Source organism: Pistacia vera, unplaced genomic scaffold (assembly GCF_008641045.1).
Source record: "Pistacia vera cultivar Batoury unplaced genomic scaffold, PisVer_v2 Contig355, whole genome shotgun sequence".
NCBI lineage: Eukaryota > Viridiplantae > Streptophyta > Magnoliopsida > Sapindales > Anacardiaceae > Pistacia > Pistacia vera.
Window position 1 is genome coordinate 122721 of NW_022196174.1, and position 21891 is coordinate 144611.

Here is a 21891-nt window from a genome sequence, read left to right on the forward strand (position 1 = left end):
GAATACTTTCCTTATTTGGACAAACATGCGTCAATCCCTTGTTGGCTTACTTGGCACTATATTATTGAGCAAGAAACCCTTCATTATATAATACCCTTTCTTGCATGTATGAATCTAACCTTTTGATATTTTGTTTCATTGTACCCTGAATTTCATAGAGTATTTCTTCTCTTAAGGTTCAAGGTTCATTTCCTTTTTTGTGCCAAAACCTCACCATATCAAATATAGTCTTGATTACTCTTGGAACGTGGTTCCTTTGCTGATGCTGGTGCGTGGCGTCAGTGTTTGAATCACAAGTTGTTCATGGGTGTGTTCCCAGCGTGAGGAATGCCCAAGGAGTTGCTACACGTTAAGGATTCAGAGTGTGATGCTAAGTGTAAAGTTGAGCAGGGAGTTCTTTTTACTGTAACTTAAATCAACTTTGAACTATATCTTGTAATTTGTTTTTAACTTAGTAGATTACTTCGATCTAGACAAGGTCCAATCGATGTAGGCTAAAAGTGGATTTAGCCGAACCATGTATTTGGCTGTGTTATTTATCTTCCGCACTTGTGTTTGATGTATTTAAATTGGAAATGTAAAATCTACTTGGTAATTATTTCGCTGCACTTAAAATGGGTAACCACACTCTAACATGAGTTAAATCCTCAACCCTCTCCCCAACAACCTGGTTGGTATATTGAAATAATAAATATATTAACAAGGAGGAGAAAATGTATAAATTCAACAGTTTAGTAGTTATGAGTGTCCATTATAAGTTGACATAATCAAGTTAATTAGATAGGTGATTAATATCTAAACAGTAAATCTATGATACCACAAGTTAATTTATATATGACACATAGAATCATATTATTGGCTTGCAAGATAGTAATCCACTATCTACGCATGAAAAATTGAGACGAGTCTTGCTAATTAACCTTATTTTTAATTGGTTTGCTACATGTTAAAAGATCATTTGTTAACATTATGTAATAATATATTATTACATGAAAGTGAAGAGAACACAAAAATAAACTAAATTCAACTTATACTCATAGAATGAGTTACATTTTATATTCTATTTTAATGCATAATAGGGGCTAAAGACATTGAAATACACAAAAATGAGTTAGATGCAAGTAAGATAAGAAGCAGGATTAAGAGGTACTGGGATATCAACAGTCCCTTCTAACATGTGTAAACTTTCTTCATCGAAGGGCGAAGCAATGGCCAATCAAGAATGCACCAAAGTTCAACTTTAGTAATCCTCAAAAATTGTTTTAGTTCAACCTCTTCATTGCCTACTAGCTAACTCAACTCACCAGACTCAAAACATTAGTATACCCAATCTTCAAGAATAATTTTATCCTCTGAAGATTTTGGTCCATACTTTTACGACAGCATATGATCTCCAGTAGTACAACTCCAAAACTGTAAACATCTACTTTAACAGTTATTAGCAAATTTCAATGCCACTCTGGTGCAACATATCCCCTTGTTCCTCTAATTTTGGTAAAAGTGTTTGTTTGATCTGACTTCAACAACTTTGCTAATCCAAAGTTAGAAATTTTTGTACACCTATTATCATCCATGAATATGTTTTGAGGCTTTATATCACAGTGGATGACTTCAGTCTCACACTCATGAACAATGCCTATTCTTTCAACCCAATTAGGTTGTTTTTCAGGTGTGAAGAGAAGCTCAGCCAAAGAACCATTGCTCATGTAATCATATACTAAGACCTTGTTGACTCCCTCAAGACAATAACCAAGTAGACGAACTAAGTTCCTATGGTAGGTTCTCCCAACAACTTTAATCTCAGTTAGAAACTCTTTTTCCCCTTCAGCTAACACCTTCTCTAATTTCTTGACAGCTACAAACTTTTGGGAATTCAACATAGTCCCTTTGCAAACTGTTCCTCAAGATCCTCTGCCAATCTCTTCCTTAAAACCTTCTGTTAGTTTTTCAATCTCTGTAAAAGTAAATGATATGGGAGCTATATCCTCAAAAAATCTGAAGTTACCATTTCCTTGAATTTTTTTATATGACCAGACATGATATCTACGGATGACAATCTCGAAAGTTGCTAAAATAACCACTATAAAAGCAACAAATACACAACTTATTACAATTACCAGACCTGTTTGGGGGTTTTTCTTGCCTTCTTTCGGAACAGTGTCATTATTCGGGGATATAATTCTGACCTTGATGAAAGCAATGCTATTTGAACCACTCTCATATCTCTTCACCCCAATCTCAAAGGAAATCTTTGCATACTGCACTCATTGTAAAACCCCATTCTATTTTTATATATATCCTCTTTGGGTTTTTTTATAAGAAGGGACTTTTCTGTCAAATTCTAAAGTTTGGTTTTCAACAGTAAGGGCACAAATCTGGAGGTTTTTACAAGGAAAAGATGATGTGGCACAGTTATATAGAATTAAGAGAATTTGGGGGCTGTTGTGAAAAAAAAAATTGTTCTATATAAATTTTGGCTGCTCGTCCAAATGAAGAAAAAAGTTGAGAGAAGGAAAAGAAGAGAGAGAGAAGCAAGGAAACGAGGGAAAGAAAGTGAGGTGAGTATCGGCCAAGTAAACATGAATGGAGATCACACGAATTTTTGCAGAAATTTATCATGCATGTAGTTTTTAGAGTGAGTCATCTCACCATTTTCTTCGATTTATGTAATTCTAATTCAATTTTTTCAAATTGGGTTGTTAGGTGGAGAAGAGAGGGATGATGCTTGAGGCAGCTGGGCATTTTGGGTTGAGCTGAAATTTTTGTGAGTGGATTTCCAAATATTTGCTTTAAAAACTCAATTTCATTTGCATGTCAGGTGATGAATTTATATTAAAATGTTTGGTGCAAAAATTGTTAGTTAATTGTGATATTTGCTAAATCCCACTTTACATGTTTCGGCTGAATTAATTGTTGGATGATTTTGCACTAGATTTGGTTCTAAAGTGTGTGATTACATGCTGCATGTTACATGTATATTTATGTACTGTTCACATGGAATTAAATGATGGTAAAAATTCTTGTAAGAGGTGTTGGTTGTGTTTGGCTGCTGGAATCTTTTTGTAAGCATCTGCATGTTGAATTTGGGTTTAAAATTTGTTGTATGGTGTTTGGCTGGGTATATTTCTTTGTCTGATTGTTCTATGTTTTGAAATTTGGTTGTTTATATGAAAATTTATGGTTATGGGGTTGCTTTACTATGACCGAATGCATATAAAGAAGTAGGCGAAGTGAACATGAAATGGAGGTGGTTTATTTTGTTGCATGTGGCTTCTATTCATGATTTATTTGGGTTTTCAATTGTGAGGTTTGCTGGCTACATTTTTGGCCGATTAAAGCAAATGGAGGTTGGGATTACATGCGTTTTGTGGACTACATTTTTGGCCAATTTATGCATGTAATGGTGGTTGGATTCATATGTGTTTATGGCTGTATTTTTGGTCGATTTATGCATGTGATTGTGGCTAGAATGTTGTTGAGAAAATATGTTGTTTTGTGTTTTCAAATTCTCGAATTTAAAGCAACTTGGGTGGAAGTGTATTCAGTATTGAGTAATATTTTATAGGAAGTATGAAATTGTGAGTCTTGGGAGTCAAAGAAAGTACTTCTCATTTGGTGATTGTATGACATTCATGGGGATTAATGTTTTCTTTATATATATATATGCTTGGGGTAATGTGCAGCATGTGAATCTTGTCAAAAAAAATTTGAGAGTTCTATAATATGAAAGTGATACCTGCACAAGAGTGGCATCGAACGTGCCATTGTGATGGGTTGTTGAAGAAATTCTAGATCTAGGCTAAACCGTCAGTTTTTGAATCATGTTTAAAAAAATTACTATTTCACCCTTTTATGTGATTTTTTTGAATATTATGTCATATATGCATGATTTATAAGCACTTATATAGTATGCTCTTGACTTACATGTTACTTGAGATTATGCATGAGATAGTTATGGTGCTACATCCACCCTACGAAGTACGCATCCCCTAGTTTCAGGCTCTGCCCATGTAATGTAGGATTTGCTGGGTATTGAGATATTCGGTCTTTAGGCTCTGCGCATGCGTATTGAGATATATAGTGCTTTGCCTGGGCGTTGAGTTTGTCCACCAAATATTGAGATGGATTTCTTTAGGCTCTACCCGCGCGATGATAGATCTTACCGGGTATTGAGATGTTTTTCCTAGCTTTGTCTGTGTGTGGGACGCCCACTAGGTATCGAGATTTTTCCCTAGGGTATTAGTTGTGGTGAGAACCTTCGATATCAGTTTACTGTTTCGGAACAAGATATCAGTTTAAAGTTTTCAGATACCAACCTGCAGTTTTCAGTATCAGTTAATAGTTTCAATTTTCAGTATCAGAACAGTTATGGATAATTTGCATTAGTTATATGAAACATTCGATGTTTGTAGCATGATTTATAGAAAACATTGTCTTTAGAAGCATAAGCATTTACAACTATTCTTTAAGTTCTCATAAAAGAGTTTTCAGCATATAGTGATGAGCTAGGATTCAGAAATTGTTTTTAGTTTAGTTGATCAGATTACAATACTTAGAACAATTAGAAATGAGTTATGCATGCGTACATGAATGATTAGTTGCCACCATAGCATGTTCATAGAATTATGTTGTTTTCAATATTTCAGAAGAACCATTGCATGCTATAACTTTTGTTTGACGAATGCTGTGCAAACATCCATTTTTCCCCCACTCACTGAGTATTTCAGTTCACCTCTTTTCAAAAATGTTTTCCTCCCCCCAGGTCCACAGGAAGATCGTGCTAAGCAGCAAGTCACCGCTCGAGGTTGTGCCATGTGTCGACGTCTTCTTATGTGTGTATTATGGCTTATATTCCAAAAATGGACTTCTGTTTTCTGTAATAGTCTTATGTTTTTGCCGTAATTACACAAGACTTGATATTTTGTTTCTAGATTTTTCATGGATTATGCATTTATGTTTTTCCAAACTTCCTAATTATGTTTATGTACCTACTCATACTTGTATTTCTAATTACATTTTCGTATGGATTATCTATGCATAGTATATTCAGAAAAACAGGATTTCAGGTTTTTCTCAGTTTTCCCCACACAGCACGTCTCCGTCATCCGAGTCTTGTAGGAGCGCCTGGATCCTATGGGATGAGGAAGGTCGGGACGGGTCGTGTCACTCACGATCATCGCTGCAGAATAGCGCTGCCTCACAATTGCAGTCCACCAATCATGCTTGTTGACAGTCTTCTTTGGTTGTTTTCGATAAAACAAAATATGGAACATCTTCCGTGCTACTATTCTCCAATGGTTGAATCATGTATTTGACAGATCCATTCTTTTGGCTGCAACTCTCTGCGGTGAAATTTCTTTCACACTCAGATGTCCAATTGCCTTGATTAACAAAGGAATATCCTAGAAGACATTTACATTTAGGTTTCTGATCATTTAAAACACAAAAGCTATTAGAGCCACACACCCCCTTAGGGTCACACTTATTTTTCGAAGATTCCTAGATAACTGTCGATGCACGATCTTGTATGGTATTGTATAAATACAAGCTTAGTATCCCATCCGAATCAAGTTTCATCAAATAGATTATTCCTCTCGTTGCATTATACCCTTCTGTTAAATTCTCTGTGTTGAAGTTGCTTAAATTAAATAGGCAGAGACAGCCATCCACATTAGTGTGACATTAGCGCCCCACCCATTTGCAGCAGATGACCAATAAGAGTATGCAGATGTGTCTGAAGTATCCGTTGGATACTGCACGAGGTTTCCATCATGTTGCATCTTAAGACGGAATTTCCCTGTGGAATGGTCAGTTTTTCAAATACTTGAAAACAACTTCTGCTCTGCGAGAAGACGTTGAGTGGACAAAAGAGTGTCAGTTGGGTAATTAAAACTCTGCCATATTATTTCCTTATCAGAGCTATAGAGCTCAAAATTTGCAGAGTCAAGCATAGAAGTAGAAGAGCCAGGGCCAGGGCCAGACAACGATATTTGTATCTTGGCCTTGTGTTGATTGCAAGACAAGCCTGCCTTCAGAATTCAATAGCAAAGTAACATTACTGGGGACTAGAGAATCATCACGTCTTGCTGTCTAGACAACAGTTTTCTCAGGAATTCCTACAAGTAAAATTCCAATCGCATAGCCATTGCCTTGCCAATAAAATCCAAAGGCGTAGAGACCAGAACCAGACAGTTATGAGGAGTTTGTGGTTTAAGAAAAGATCCTAGGCTTATATTTGACTATCTTCATTGAGCCGTAGCTGTAAAAGATGCAAATAAGTAGAAGAACAAGATAATAGATGCATTGAAAGAAAATTGAATCTCCATGTTCTGTATGAATTAACTTTAGAAAGATTGGTGAATCTGGTGCTGAATTAAGATGACCCTAGAATCCATAATTATAATATCTACGGAACTGGAAGTCTCCCAAGTCAAGTCTATCAAAAGATATATTGGACTCCTCAAAACCCATCATAAGTTCACAACCATTCATTATATACTAACAAGCAACAAGTTGGTATACGGTGACTTGTCTTTTGCTCTTTTCTTCCTTTTTTCGCAATCGTCTGCCACTATTATGTCAACATTTATATCTTTCGGGTTTTTCATTTCTTAAAAAAAAAAAAAAAAAAATGTCCATACAGCTTAAAAACATTGATCATTTCTTAACATACACGGACTTGTTAAATATATCTAAATAAGCCAAACTATATTGCGAGAAATCAATTTTAAAGTCAATTTTGTTAGCATTTGTAGAGTTTACTTTGTAATTTGAATTAAAAATTCCCCCAATGTTATGTTCTAATTCTGAAATTGATCATTAAGAAGGTTGAAAAAAGAATATTGCAGTAAGAGATACTATCTCACTTACTAGTCTAATCTTCTCAATACATTCCAAGTCAGTTACACGCCTTCTGGGAAAGTTGATTTCACCAACCCTTCCTACACGGGGTGTAGAAATATTTGCACTAACTACAAATTATATTTGTTCTTTTAAATTTGATTTTTAGGTTGAATAGGAGAGAGTTCATGAAAAAGTAACAATTACTTACAGTAATATTTACGAAAATGGATAGTTATTGGCTGTTACATGGAAACTTATCAAAATACTAAGTCCACATTGATCACGTCTTTTTATTTTGAACATGGAATTAATTCCTTCATTTTTAGCTTTTCTTGTTTAAGTTTACGTTTCAGTTGTTAGCATTATTTCCTATTTTTGCTTAGTTAGTTTGGTTTTTAGCTTGTATTTAAATAATCTTTTATCATGGAATAAAGGCATCGAATATCAGAAAATCTACAACTTACTATTGTATTGGGAGGCCTTGACCCCTCGAAGTGTCAAGAAACCTATTTCTTTCTTAATTGTTTATTTAGCAAAAGTGAGTGTATCATCTTTGGTATCAAAGCTAGGTGGTGTGCTGTCGCAAGCAACCAAAATTAAAACCTAAAAACACATGTAGTAGTGTGAGTAAGGATCGTTCCCACGGAGAGTGTCTAACCGAGTTTTATGTTACGTGAACAAGGCCGGGAGGGGGGGGGGGGGGGGGTTTGAGTAAAACGAAAACAGACAATTCAGAATTATCGAAATCAATCAAAATAACAAACCTTGGTCTAAGTCAACATCCACCATCGGAATTTTACAATTGATCATCGATGCAAATATAAGTCAATTCATACTTCGAATATTCACCGTTGGAACTATTTTCCTATCTCTCCTTAGTTCCAATTAATTAGGAAACAAGCGATCTAATTAATCTTACTACTAAACAACCCTAGACAAGTGCTAAAGGTTTAATCTAGTGGCAGCCTTAAGATCTAGAGAGATCGATGAAGTTGAACAACACAAACACAAGCGGTTGTATTTAATTCAATCGAGTGTTCTTCTTAAGATTTAACAATTCCTGATGCAGCGAATTCTTAACCCTTAGTTGCTCATGAATTAGAGGGATCAAACAATTACAGATTTGATATCTAATTCAGCGATAGATTGCAACAAACAATAAACTAGTAGGCCTCCTAGTAATTAATTGAAACAATCATGAAAATAGGCATAGAAGAACATTCAATACTCAAAACACAAATTGAATACTAAAAACAGATTAGATCTCACAGTTTTATTGATTCCAAGGTTTCCGTTTCCTTCGACCAAGTTATGAAAGTTTTAGCCACTCATAGCCATAATAAAAACTCCAAAGAGAAAATTACAGAAGAGAGGAAAGAGAGGTGTCCCCCCATACTGGTCTAATCTCTCCCCTTAACCAAACCCAATTCAAGTATTTGAATTCTTCTAAATCTCCTAAAAAAATATTCTAATATCCTAAAATAACATTTATCCTAATCTGATTCTGATTAATTGAAAGTAAAATAAAGTCCTAAAATAAAATAGGAAAGTGGTGGGTCCAGCTGTAACTTGTGTGCAACAAGTCTTCAAATCTTCCAATAACAAACTGCCTATTTGAATTGCATGACAAGGCGGAATGTTCCAGAACGTCAGCAGTGCAGGTGCGTCAACTTCAAGCCCGATTACAACCTTGATGCAGCAAGTATCTCTCAAAACTCAAAACATAAAAGTTTTAGATATCTTTCTTAGTGTTCCACATAATTTTGAATCATCTCAATCGGAGCTCGAATGAGACAGTTATGCCCAGATTACGAAGCAATGTGGAAACTGTCTGAAATCACCTAATTAGTTCCGTTTTTCATTTAACGCCTCCATTTGCATCCTAAATTAAAATAGAATAATAATGAGTACATTTTAGGCAAAAAATAAGTATAAAAGACTAGACATTAAGGGGGGTAAATATGACATTTTGCATTCTCATCAAATTCCCCCACACTTAGCTTTTGTACGTCCTCAGGCAAACTAATTCAAACAAGCACGGCACTCAAGTCATATCCAGAACACCCTCATGATGCATAAGCAACAATATTTAATCCATGCATATTCATACCTAACTTAGGAAGCAACAAAATAAAATAAAGTAGAGTTAATGACATTCATCTCTCTTCATCATTTTTCACAATTACTCTCAATTAGTCAATGCAAACAAGGAATCTAATTACAACCAATTCATGCACAACTCCACTCTCAACTTTTCCTCAACTGTTTCTCTTTACTACTACAAACTGGGTAGCAAACTAGGGATTTTTTTTTTTTTAAAAAGAATGAGTGCATTTTATACTCCATCTCATTTCATGGTTGTGTTTATGAGTGAGTACGTTTTACGCTCCATCTCGACTCACCACATACCTTTTTTTTTTTTTTTTTTCTTTTCTAAGGGTTGTTATACACTCCTCAATCATGCTTCGTCACCAAGTTCACACAACTTCTCAAGACATATTGTTTCAAACTACAAAGATTCAAATCTGATTAACTTTATTTTATGAAATATTGCTAACATCGTAAGTTAAGGAATATGGTCAATAACAAAGTCAAGTTACTATTTCATGCATCACTAGACATTCAAAGACATGACTTAAAGCATAAACCTTCCTAAAAACAAAAACTATTTTTTTTTTTTTTAACAAATTAAAACACAACCTAAATCCCCTCCCCCACACTTAAAACTGACATTGTCTCCAATGTAAGATGAAATGCAAAGAAAAGGCAAAAATAACCAAAATTAAAATGCGAGAATAAGAAAACAAACTCCCCTTGGGTTGCCTCCCAAGCAGCGCCTTTGTTTATTGTCGTTGCCTTGACTCAAGGCTTTTCTTCTTGCGATGCACTGAGTTTATTGGAGATGATCATCGGTAACGTTCTTCCACCTCCAAGGAACACGTACTTGAGGTAACTAGGAAGAGGCTTCAAATCTGGAATGGGGGCCTGCGAAACAGAGGGTAAAGGCCTCTCGTTAGAAATTAGTAATGCAATTTGAGGAACGTTACCTGACTGCTGTAACTTTGGAGAATCATTCAATGCTGCAACCATTTCCTGCAAATCAGTACTCAAGGCTAACTCCTCATTCTTTTCCTCAAGATGCTTACTAATGGCAACTTCCAATCCATCTTTTTCATCAAGTTCAAAAACTTCCTGTGCTAAAGAATCAATCACATCAATAGAATAAACAGGATTATCATCATCATCAGGATAATTCATGGCATCATAAATATTAAACTTAACAATTTCACCATCAAATTCCATGGTAAGTATGCCACTGTGAACATCTATCTTAGTCTTGGATGTCTTTAAGAAGGATCTTCCTAACAAAATAGAAGCAGATTTATCACCATTTTCCATATCAAGCACATAAAAATCAATAGGGAAAACTAAATCATTAACTTGTACCAGAATATCCTCAAGTACACCCTTAGGATAGGCATTAGATTTATCTGCTAATTGAATCACAACACCAGTTTTATTCAAAGGTCCAAGTTTCAAAGAAGCATATATAGAGTATGGCATGACATTAATAGAAGCTCTTAAATCTATCATGGCCTTCTCAAACATAGTGTTACCTATTATACAAGGGATAGTAAACATACCTCGATCTTTGCACTTTACTGGGAGTTTTCTCTGAATAACTGCAAAAAACATTCTCTCCTACTCTCACCTTTTCACACCCTTTAAGTTTCCATTTCCTCTTAATTGTACACAATTCTTTCAAGAATTTAGCATAATGAGGTACTTGTTTAATAGCATCTAAAAGTGGAATATTTACCTCGCATCTACAAAAAGTCTCATAAAATCTCTGTTTTGCTTATCCTTTCTAGATTCTGCTAAAGCTTGAGGAAAAGGGGGTACTGGTTTATAATCAGAAAGAGGCAGAAACTTACGCTTAGGAACACCATCGTCGTTGGGAACGTTCCTGTCTACAATGACGTTTTTCTATTTTTCTTCCTTCAACGATGCAAAGGCTGCCTTTATTGGAATCTTAACCTCTTTACCACTTCTTAAGACGATAGCACTTACATTTTCTCTTTGATTTACCACCGTTTGAGAAGGTAATTTCCCCGAACTTTGCTCCTCCAGTCTATTTATTGCGATTGCCATCTGGCCCATCTAATTCTCCAAACTTTGAACACTGGCTCTCATCTTCTGTTGAAATTGCAAAGTATTAGTGGCAAGAGACTTAACAATATCTTATAAAGACATACCAGAATCAGAAGGTTGGCCCGGTTGTTGTCTAGGGGGGTATGGCTACTTATATTGCTGGTAACTTGGACGGTTTTGAGTCACGGGTTGATTCACTTGTGGATTCCCATAGTTAAGATTGTGGTGATCCCTCCATCTCGAGTTATATGTGCCCGAATAAGGATCATACTTCCTTTGTGCTTGTCCAGGAAAACCACCTGCTGCATTCACTTAGTCAATGGGCTCCTCTTGAAGAGTTGGGCACATATCAGTTGGATGCCATACTACCGAACAAATCCCACAAGCCTTCACCGTTTGCATATTACCTATAACCATTTGATGAATAAGAGAAGCTAGACTCGAGATTTACTATTCAAGGGAGGAAATATTTACCTCATTATCACGCATAGCAGGAAGGTCAAGCCTAGTGCCAAATTGTTGAGAATTGGCCGCCATATTTGCAATCAAGTTTCTCGCGGCCTCGAGAGTTTTATCCACCAAAGCTCCTCCACTAGTAGCATCAATCATGCTCCTATCAGTGTATAGAAGACCCTCATAGAAGTACTGGACAAGTAGCTGCTCACTAATCTGATGATGGGTGCAGCTTGCACATAATTTCTTAAAACGTTCCCAATATTCGTGTAGGGACTCTCCGTTGTGCTGCCTTACACCACAAATTTCTTTTCGAATGTTGGCCGCCCTCGAAGCTGGGAAATATTTCTCCAAAAATAACCTCTTCATCTCATTCCATATGGTAATACTCCCGGAGGATAGATAATAGAGCCAATCCTTAGCCGAATCCTTCAAAGAAAACGGGAAGGCTCTTAATTTAATTTGCTCTTTAGTCACCCCCGTAGGTTTCATACTCGTGCAAACCACATGAAACTCCTTTAAATGCTTGTGAGGATCTTCACCTGGAAGACCATGAAAAGTGGGCAAGAGATGTATTACTCCAGATTTTAATTCAAAAGTAGTAGCAGCATCTAAAACATGAAACGTTATGCATAAAGTGTTTGATTCAAATCAGGAGCAGCAAGCTCTTTCAAAGTTCGATTTCCAACCATGATGTCCTCCTCTTCTAAATCAGAGTTGCTAGCAAATTAGGAATCAAAAGCCAAATTGTTTTCCTCAGAATTTCTCCAAGCTTCCCTCCTTAGCCTGTGCAAAGTGCTCTCTATTTCTAGGTTGAATGTTAAATCACCAAGATGAAAGGACCTGGTCATAAAACACAGAAACTCATAAAAGAAATAAATGACAAATAATGAAATCCAACCAGAAAAAAAAAATTAAATAATTTTTTTTTTTTTTATGACAAAAACACAAAAATGCCAAAAACCCTATCAAAACGTTGTTTTTTGGCCTTGAGAGGGTAGGGCTAGTGAATCCTAAAATCCAGTCCAGTGCAAAATTTCATTTTCTTCGAAACAGGTACTCGCAGTTCTCCTAATTCAACCAAAATTTTCCTTATGAATAGTATATTGTTCATGCACAGTACTACTGTTCAGATTTTTTTTTTTTTAAAAAAAAATGACAAGAACAAAATAAAAATGACAAGAATAACAAAAACGAAAAAAATCAACTAGAATCACTCCCCGGCAATAGCGCCAAAATCTGGTGTGCTGTCGCAAACAACCAAAATTAAAACCTAAAAACACATGTAGTAGTGTGAGTAAGGATCGTTCCCACGGAGAGTGTCTAACCGAGTTTTATGTTACGTGAACAAGGCCGGGAAGGGGGGGGGGTGTTTGAGTAAAACGAAAACAGACAATTCAGAATTATCGAAATCAATCAAAATAACAAACCTTGGTCTAAGTCAACATCCACCATCGGAATTTTACAACTGATCATCGATGCAAATATAAGTCAATTCATACTTCGAATATTCACCGTTGGAACTATTTTCCTATCTCTCCTTAGTTGCAATTAATTAGGAAACAAGCGATCTAATTAATCTTACTACCAAGCAACCCTAGACAAGCGCTAAAGGTTTAATCTAGTGGCAGCCTTAAGATCTAGAGAGATCGATGAAGTTGAACAACACAAACACAAGCGGTTGTATTTAATTCAATCGAGTGTTCTTCCTAAGATTTAACAATTCCTGATGCAGCAAATTCTTAACCCTTAGTTGCTCATGAATTAGAGGGATCAAACAATTACAGATTTGAAATCTAATTTAGCGATAGATTGCAACAAATAATAAACAAGTAGGCCTCGTAGTAATTAATTGAAACAATCATGAAAATAGGCATAGAATAACATTCAATACTCAAAACACAAATTGAATACTAAAAACAGCTTAGATCTCACAGTTTTATTGATTCCAAGGCTTCCATTTCCTTCAACCAAGTTATGAAAGTTTTAGCCACTCATGGCCATAATCAAAACTCCAAAGAGAAAATTACAGAAGAGAGGAAAGAGAGGCGTCCCCTCATATTGGTCCAATCTCTCCCCTTAACCAAATCCAATTCACGTATTTAAATTCTACTAAATCTCCTAAAAAAATATTCTAATATCTTAAAATAACATTTATCCTAATCTGATTCTGATTAATTGAAAATAAAATAAAGTCCTAAAATAAAATAGGAAAGTGGTGGGTCCAACTATAACTTGTGTGCAACAGGTCTTCAAATCTTCCAATTGCATGACCAGGCGGAATGTTCCGGAATGTCAGCAATGCAGGTGTTCAACTTCAAGCCCAATTACAACCTTGATACAGCGAGTATCTCTCAATACTCAAAACATAAAAGTTGTAGATCTCTTTCTTAGAGCTCCACAACATTTTAATCATCTCAATCGGAGCTCGGATGAGAGAGTTATGCCTAGATTATGAAGCAATGTCGAAACTATCTAAAATCACCTAATTAGTTCCGTTTTGCATTTAACGCCTCCATTTGCATCCTAAATTAAAATAGAATAATAATGAGTATATTTTAGGCAAAAATTAAGTATAAAAGACTAGACATTAAGGGGAGTAAATATAACATTTTGCATTCTCATCACAAGGCTTTGGATTTGCAAGAATAGGTGAAGAAGCTTGAGGGGAGGGCCTTAAATCTCTCTTTGATGGACAAAATGATCTTCTCAAACATGTTACTGAGCAAATGGAGAAGATGAGCCAACAATTATGTGGCAAGAACTTCAATGAAACCAGTGAAGGTTTTGGTGTTAAAATGGGTGGATGTTCTTCCAAGGGAGGAAGCTCTAGCATGAATTTCACTCCAAGAACCATAAAGCTTGATTTCCCTTAGTAAGACAGTGAAGATGTGATAAGAGCTCAAATGTATATATTTGGTTAGTGATTTAATTGGATTATTTGTGGAAAAATGTGTTTAATTTGTGGAATTTGAATTAATTATTTCATAAATATCTTTTACCGGATCACAGGTGTATTTTGAGTATTTTCAGGTTCAAACCGATATTTGAAGGAAAAATAATGATGTCGATGGAATTCGTGACAAGTAGGAACAAAAGGTACAAGAATCGGAGTTGAAACGAGAAAGTTGTGACGCGTCGAAGATACAACGTAAAATCTGAAAATCCTTCAAGATGAGCATGCTTCAATGTTTCAATCATAACCTGAGCTATAGAAATTGGAATTCAATGATTCTTGTGGCGTTGGAAAGATTATTCAGAGAGCTAAAAAATTTGTGCTGATTACTTCACCAAATTCTGAAGATCACAGACTTCTGGGACAGAAAGAACAATCACTACAGCGACCGTTTCTTATTGCCACAGCGATGGGTCATGGGCCTGTTTAGGTTATTACATGCTCCTAGTCCGAATCTGAATGGGTGAAGGCATTTAATTCTTTCCTAAGTAGCCTCCAAACCCTAGCACTATAAATAAGAGTCTTTAAGTAGTTTTTGGGAAATTAGAGAAGGAGAATAGGACGACTACTATTTCAGAGATCGGAATTCTTGCAGTTCTCGTTCACCAATTAGAGAAGTTTTTATATTTTTCTTTCTTGAACTCATGTTATTGAATACAATGGTTGTTTTTATTACTACAATTATGAACTAAATCCCTTTTCTAGGGCTAAAGATGTAGCCCAATTTATGAATATGTGTTGACGTTATTGCTATTGATTTTTAATTAAGCATTAGTTCTAAGTTTTATTATTGTGTGTAATGTTTTCAATTCTTATGGATTTGAGAGTTGAATAATATCATGGGTTGGGTTGAGATCGAGAGATGAAACCTGATTTGTCTAAGGTAATAAAATCATAGATTGAGCGAACGCTAGAGATAGGTTACTGCGATTTATGAGGCTCTGGTAAATTCCATAGAACCTAATGATCTCTTAGCTTCTAAATCTAACTTAGAGATATTTTGGGTTGTTGCTTAAGTGTTAATTCACTAATTGTTCGACAGAAAGTTAGTGAAATATCATAGAGTTTGGCCTTTAGAATAAGCTTTATTAGGTTAGCAATAATTGTCAATGCATAGGATTAAATTGGTGTGAAATCTATGCCCTAGGTTTAGTCATATTGATCTGTTTACCAAATTGTTCATAAAATTCTGCTTTTGTTTAGTTTTTAGTTTGTTATCTTTTTCATTAAACTCATTCTTAAAATTCTGTTTCATCAAATAGTAACAAAATAGACTAGTTTGGTACTTGGTAGGTAGTTCCCTTGGGATTAGACACTTGTTTACTCGAGCTTTCTTACTTGCACGATTTCGTACACTTGCGAATAACTTGTCAAGTTTTTGGCGCCGTTGCCGGGGAACTATTTTGTTTTACCAATATCAATACGAAATATTTAGTTGCAAATTTGATGTGTTTTATTTTTGCTTAGAAATTAATTTTTATTTTTGTTTTGTTTGTTTCTTTTAGCTAGAACTTGGAGAGCTTACGTTCAAAAAGTGGTGGTGATCTTAATCCATTAGATTCTGAGATCGAGAGAATGGCTAAACAGTTGAGGAAAGAAAAGAGGCAAGCGAACTTAGAAAAATCAATGGCTAACACGGGCATTATAAATCCCAATATGGAAAATTAAGAGAATAAGGATGACGATATCATAGGAGGAAATGCAATGGGTGGAGCAGTAGCGAGTCAAAGAGCATTGAAGGACTACTTCAGTCCTACTGTTGATGGGTGCTATTTTAGCATCAGGAGACCACCAGTTCAAGCAAATAATTTTGAGATCAAGCCAGCAATTGTTCAAATGATTCGTCGGTCCAATTCGTTGGGTTGCCTAATGATGATCCCAACATGCATATCACCAATTTTCTAGAGTTATGCGACACATTCAGGCATGATGGAGTGTCCGATGATGCAATTAGGCTAAGGCTTTTCCCATTCTCTCTTCTGGATAAAGCTAAGGCTTGGTTAATTTCTCTACCATCTGGAAGCGTCACGACATGGAATGAGTTAGCTCAAGCGTTCCTCACTAAATGTTTTCCACCTGCCAAGTCTGCCAAGTTAAGAAGTGAGATTACCAATTTCTACCAACAAGACTTGGAGTCATTGTATGAAGCATGGGAAAGGTATAAGGATCTCTTACGAAGGCGCCTTCACCATGGTTTACTAATCTGGTCAAAAGTGCAAACGTTCTACCAAGGGTTGCTGCCAACTATTCAAGCCATGATAGATGCTGCAAGTGGAGGAGCCTTGAACAATAAAACACCAAAGAAAGCATACAATCTGATTGAAGTGATGGCGAACGATAACTATATGAGGACTTCAGAGAGAACGTCAATAAGGAAATCAGAGGGAGTGCACGAAGTTGACGGTTATACCGTATTGGCTGCTCAACTTTCAACCATTCAAAAGCAACTAGGTACTGTTCTAAAGATAAATGCAATTGATTCTTCTCCTCTAACTTGTGAATTTTGTGCAAGTAATCACTCATCAAGAGATTGTCAAGAAGGGAGTCCATTTGCCTCACTTGAACAAGTAAATTATGTGAATAACTTCCAAAGAGGGCAAGGAAATTTGTACTCAAATACTTACAATCTATCATGGTAGAAACATCTGAACTTCTCATGGAGCAACAACAATGAGCAAAAACAACCTCCTGTTTTTCAAACTCAAGAGCCGAAATCTAACTTGGAGAATGTGCTTACCAAGTTCATTGAAGAGACAAGCAAGAGGTTTGAGAAGACTGAAATCCTTGCCTAAAATCAATCAGCCTCTATTAGAAACCTTGAGACTCAAATTGGGTAAATTCATAACATATTAGCAGGAAGCATTCAAGGAGTTTTTCCGAGCGATACAGAGAAGAATCCTAAGGAATAAGCGCATGCAATCACCTTGAAAAGTGGAAGAACTTTGGAGAATTCAGAGGATGAAAAACAGAAGTAAGAACAAGAGAAAGATTTGAAGGAAGAGTAGAAGAACTATCGCCGCAGTGAGAGTGGAAATATGGAGAAGATCGTCGGCATGAAGGACAATCACCGCGACGATGATACCAGTGGTCGCGGCAATCATGAAACAGCTCCCAAATCATCAGAATTTTCAACTAGTCGCCACAACGATAAATCTTGTGGCCGTGGCGAGCGTGAATCTGAGCAGAAACTTTCTTTAAGCCATGTAAACCTTTCGTACCCAAAACGTTTCAAGAATCAGAAGCTTGACAAGCTATTCGGTAAGTTTATTGATATGTTTTGAAGTTTACATATTAATATCCCTTTTCTTGATATGCTAGAACAGATGCCAAAATATGCAAAGTTTCTGAAGGAGATCCTCACACACAAGAGAAAATTCGAGGAACACGAGAAAGTCATGTTAACGGAGGAATGCAGTGCACTAATTCAAAAGAAACTACCACCGAAACTACGAGATCTAGGGAGTTTTACTATCCCTTGTATTATTGGTAGTTGTTATTTTGATAAGGTTTTATGTGATTTAAGGGCAAGTATAAATTTAATGTCATTTTCTATTTACAGGAAACTTGGATTAGGAGAAGTGAAGCCAACCATCGTGTCTCTCCAATTGTCAGATCAATCAATAACATATCCTGGGGGGGTGTAGAAGACGTCTTGATTAAGGTAGACAAACTGATTTTCCCAGTAGATTTCATAGTGTCAGACATGGAGGAAGATTGGGAAATGCCTTTAATCCTAGGACGACCTTTCCTAGCCACTAGTAAAGCATTGATAGATGTTCATCAAGGGAAACTAATCTTAAGGGTAGAAGATGAGCAAGTAGAGTTTAATGTTTTTGATGTTAAGAAGCGTCCATCCGACTTAGACACATGCTTTGAGATTAGTGTCCTTGATAACATAGTGAATAAAAAATTATAAGAAAACTACCCTAGTTTGTAACGCCCCACTTGAGGTACGTAGTTGTTGTTTCTTCTTTCGCTCTTATTTGAGTTGGTTTTTGGTATATTGTTTGATTGAGTGTTGTGTTGAATGTTTGCCCTGAAATTGGTTGAAAATAGAAGAAGTTCCGTGTGCCACGCTTCACCGGGGCGAAGAAGAATCTTCGCCGCGGCGAAGAGGTGTTGAAGCCACGGGGAAGCTGCTGGACAGTTTCGCCACGGCGACAGAAGTTTCCTCGCCGCGGCGACAGGCCGATTAAAATGTTTGTTAAGTTTTAGATATTTTCTTCCCTAAGGGCTATTTGACCATTCTACCCCTAATTAGCAGGAAAAGTGGGGAGTAAAATGTAAGGATTTTTCTTGGAGAATATGTTGATATGGGGGTGTGTTTGTAATGAATCAAAGGATATAAATAGAATTCCCAAAGAAGAGTAGGGGCAAAATGGGAATGCTTGGGTATAAATTTCATTAAAAGGAATTAAGAGTTAGCAAACCCCTCATTCTTCTTCTCAAAAACGCAACTCTCCATTCTTGTTTCCTCTCAACTTCTCTTTCTTTTGATCAAGGAGTTCCAAGGGGTTTTTGAAGTGATTTGGGGTAGAAAATCAACCTAAGGCTTCCTAAGGTAAGGATTCTTACTTTGGTTGTGAAACTTTGTGAGTTTTAGCTTATATTGAAGTTTGAGGGTTTTTGTTCTTTTGGTTAAGAGTAGAGAAAAAGTCAAGCAAACCAAGTGAAAGGAAGAGTTGGTGAAGTCTCTCCATAACAAGGTAAGTAAATCCCAACCCAAGTTGAGATTTAAGAATTTTCTTGATTAGGGTTTTGATAGAAATGATGTATGTATGTGATATACATGTGATATGCCATGTATGGAGGCTTAAATAGAGATTTCTATGCCTTGTGATTGTTTATACCTTTCAAATATAAGAAATGAGTTGTGGGTTGGAAAGGTAGTTTGAGATGGAATTGAAGGGGTATTGTGGATCCCTTTTTGGAAGTGTTTTTATTTGGCAGGTTTTGTGGTTATGTGAAGGGGTTTCTCCCCATTTTGGATGGTTAGAGAAAGATTTAGAATCATTGCTATAGTAGAGTTTTATGATGCACTTGAGTTGTTTGATGAAATGCCTAGTAGAGATTTGAGTATGAGTAGTGAACCTTAATTCTTGCAACATTGCATGTTGGCATTTCATAAGTGCATTAGTGGAGATGAACCATCCATATGCATTATTTATGCATTAAAAAGTGACCTAAGGAAGAGTAGGAAACTTTGTGTATGCAATCACTCTATGAGTAGAGAACTTGGTGGATTCAACTACTCTAAGGGTAGAGAGAATGAAAATGCTAGAATAGAGTGAATTAGAAGAGTAGAAGAGATGGTTGATGCTTTGTGATCATCACCCAACAATTATAGGAATCGGGTTGGTGCTTTGTGATCGTCACCCGAATAGCCCTTAGAGATGGGTCGATGCTTTGTGATCGTCACCCGATAAGTATTAGACACGGATGGATGCTTTGTGACCACCACCCGGTTAGTTAATAAATAAGTAAGTTGATGCTTTGTGATCATCATCCGACATTTACTAGAAGTGGGTTGATGCTTTGTGACTATCACCCGACAGTGATTAGAAACGGGTTAATGCTTGGTGATCGTTACCCAAAAGTCATGAGAAACGGGTAGGTGCTAGGTGGTCTCCACCCGATAGTTATGAAAACCGAGTAGGTGCTTTGTGATCCCCACTCGGTAGTTACTAAGAACGGGTTGGTACTGTGTGAATTCCACCCGATAGTCATGGAGAGTGAGATTGTGCTGTGTGAACGCCATCCGGCCTTGCCTCCAGTAAGATGAGGCCAGGACGTTTAGTAGAAACAGAAATAGAATCAGAAATAGTATAAGGAAAGAATTAAGAGTTATGCTTACGGGGACAGACAGATAGAGGGTTTTACTTACTGAGCATTATTTTGTGCTCACCCCGTTATTTTTCCCTTGTGGATGTAGGATCTAGGTGATGATGCGGTCGGAGGGGCGTCGGCAAGCGAAGAGCAATAGCTACACTGTTTCCCCTGTTTTGTCTTTTAAAGATGATTTTTTTTGTAAACAGTATTCATTGTGTATAAAAGACATTTGACTTATAATGAAAAGAAAGTTTTTGGGCCCAATTTTCTATTGTTATTATGCATGCATTGTACTAGTTTTCAGCAGTTGTTACATAGTTCACCCCTAGAGAATTGTTTAGTCAACTCTAGGACTATGGAGATTGATTTTGAGATGGTAGATGAACAACGATTAAAGCCCTATGTGAATGGTGAAATTAAGGATATAAGGGCTTGGATTCTCCTAGATGATCTGAATTGAAGAAAATGAAAAGTCAAGCTCACGACTTTAACCAAGCGCTTTTGGGAGGCAACCGAAGCTTTTTGTTTTTATTTTTCTTTTTCTTTTTCTTTTATTGATTAGTGTGTGATTTTTGCAGGTGCTAATTTTCAAGTATGTTTAATTTTTTTTTTTTCTGTTTTGTGTAAATAATTTTGATGTTGTGGTTGTTTCTCTAAATTCATAAATTTAACATGTGATGTGTGTTTTTGATGAGGTGCACTGCAAGTTTCTTTGTTGTGACAGAATTAAAAGACAACAATGGAATGAAACGAGTTGGTGATCGAATTGTCACGCGTATTTGCACTTCACTATTGCAAAAGGGGGTAACTTTTCTTTTTCTTTTTTTCCTTTTGTTTATATTTGTACATTGGGGACAATATAGATTTTAGGTTGGGGGTAAGGGAAGTTTCTTCCCAAAGACTTCGAATTTATGGATTTATGAGAATTTTTAATTTTTTTGTGTTCTGTTTTGAATTTTGGTTCTCTTCTTGGATTAATTTATATGTTTATGATAGAAATGTGATTGCAATAACATGTAACAAATAGAGGTCACTAATTTTTGCCTTTAATTACGGATGATTGTAAATGTTAATGACATTTAGTTTGAGACCCTAGCAATTTGTGGATTGGAAGTGGTTAAGTTTACCTGCTTAGAGACGTTTTATGTGTGAATTTTCCATGAACATTTTTGTGATCTCAACAAACTCTAGAACTCATTTGACAACCACTCGAGGCGAAATCCTAGAGTTCACATCACTTAGGAAATGATTTAGGCTGTTTTTGGACTAATTGAGTCTTTCAAGCCGACCTTTTTTATTATCATCGCTAGTTCACCCTTTGAGCCTTTTAAACACAATTTAGCCTTGTTTTTCTTTATTTGAACTTAATTTTTACCCTACCCTGATTATGAGCCTAAAACACAATCCTACCCATTTTATCTTTAAGAGACTTAATTGTTAATCAAGCTTAGTATGAGTATTGGTGAGGATTTAACCTTGTTTTTCTTTATTTGAACTTAATTTTTACCCTACCCTGATTATGAGCCTAAAACACAATCCTACCCATTTTATCTTTAAGAGACTTAATTGTTAATCAAGCTTAGTACAAGCATTGGTGAGGAAGTGTAGTTTTGCCACAACCCAAGTTTATGCGAAGAAATTGTTGGGGGTTGTGGAGT

At 36.2% G+C, this 21891-nt stretch overlaps 1 non-coding gene and 1 pseudogene across 1 annotated transcript; both read right to left on the reverse strand.

Annotated features, from left to right (window-relative positions):
* Window positions 1–1111: 1111 nt before the first annotated feature.
* On the reverse strand, window positions 1112–6326 carry LOC116139616 (annotated as a pseudogene).
* A 10168-nt stretch (window positions 6327–16494) lies between these two features.
* LOC116139617 lies at window positions 16495–16601 on the reverse strand. Its single transcript, XR_004129492.1, has one exon. It is a non-coding gene; the product is annotated as a small nucleolar RNA R71 (small nucleolar RNA).
* Window positions 16602–21891: the final 5290 nt, after the last annotated feature.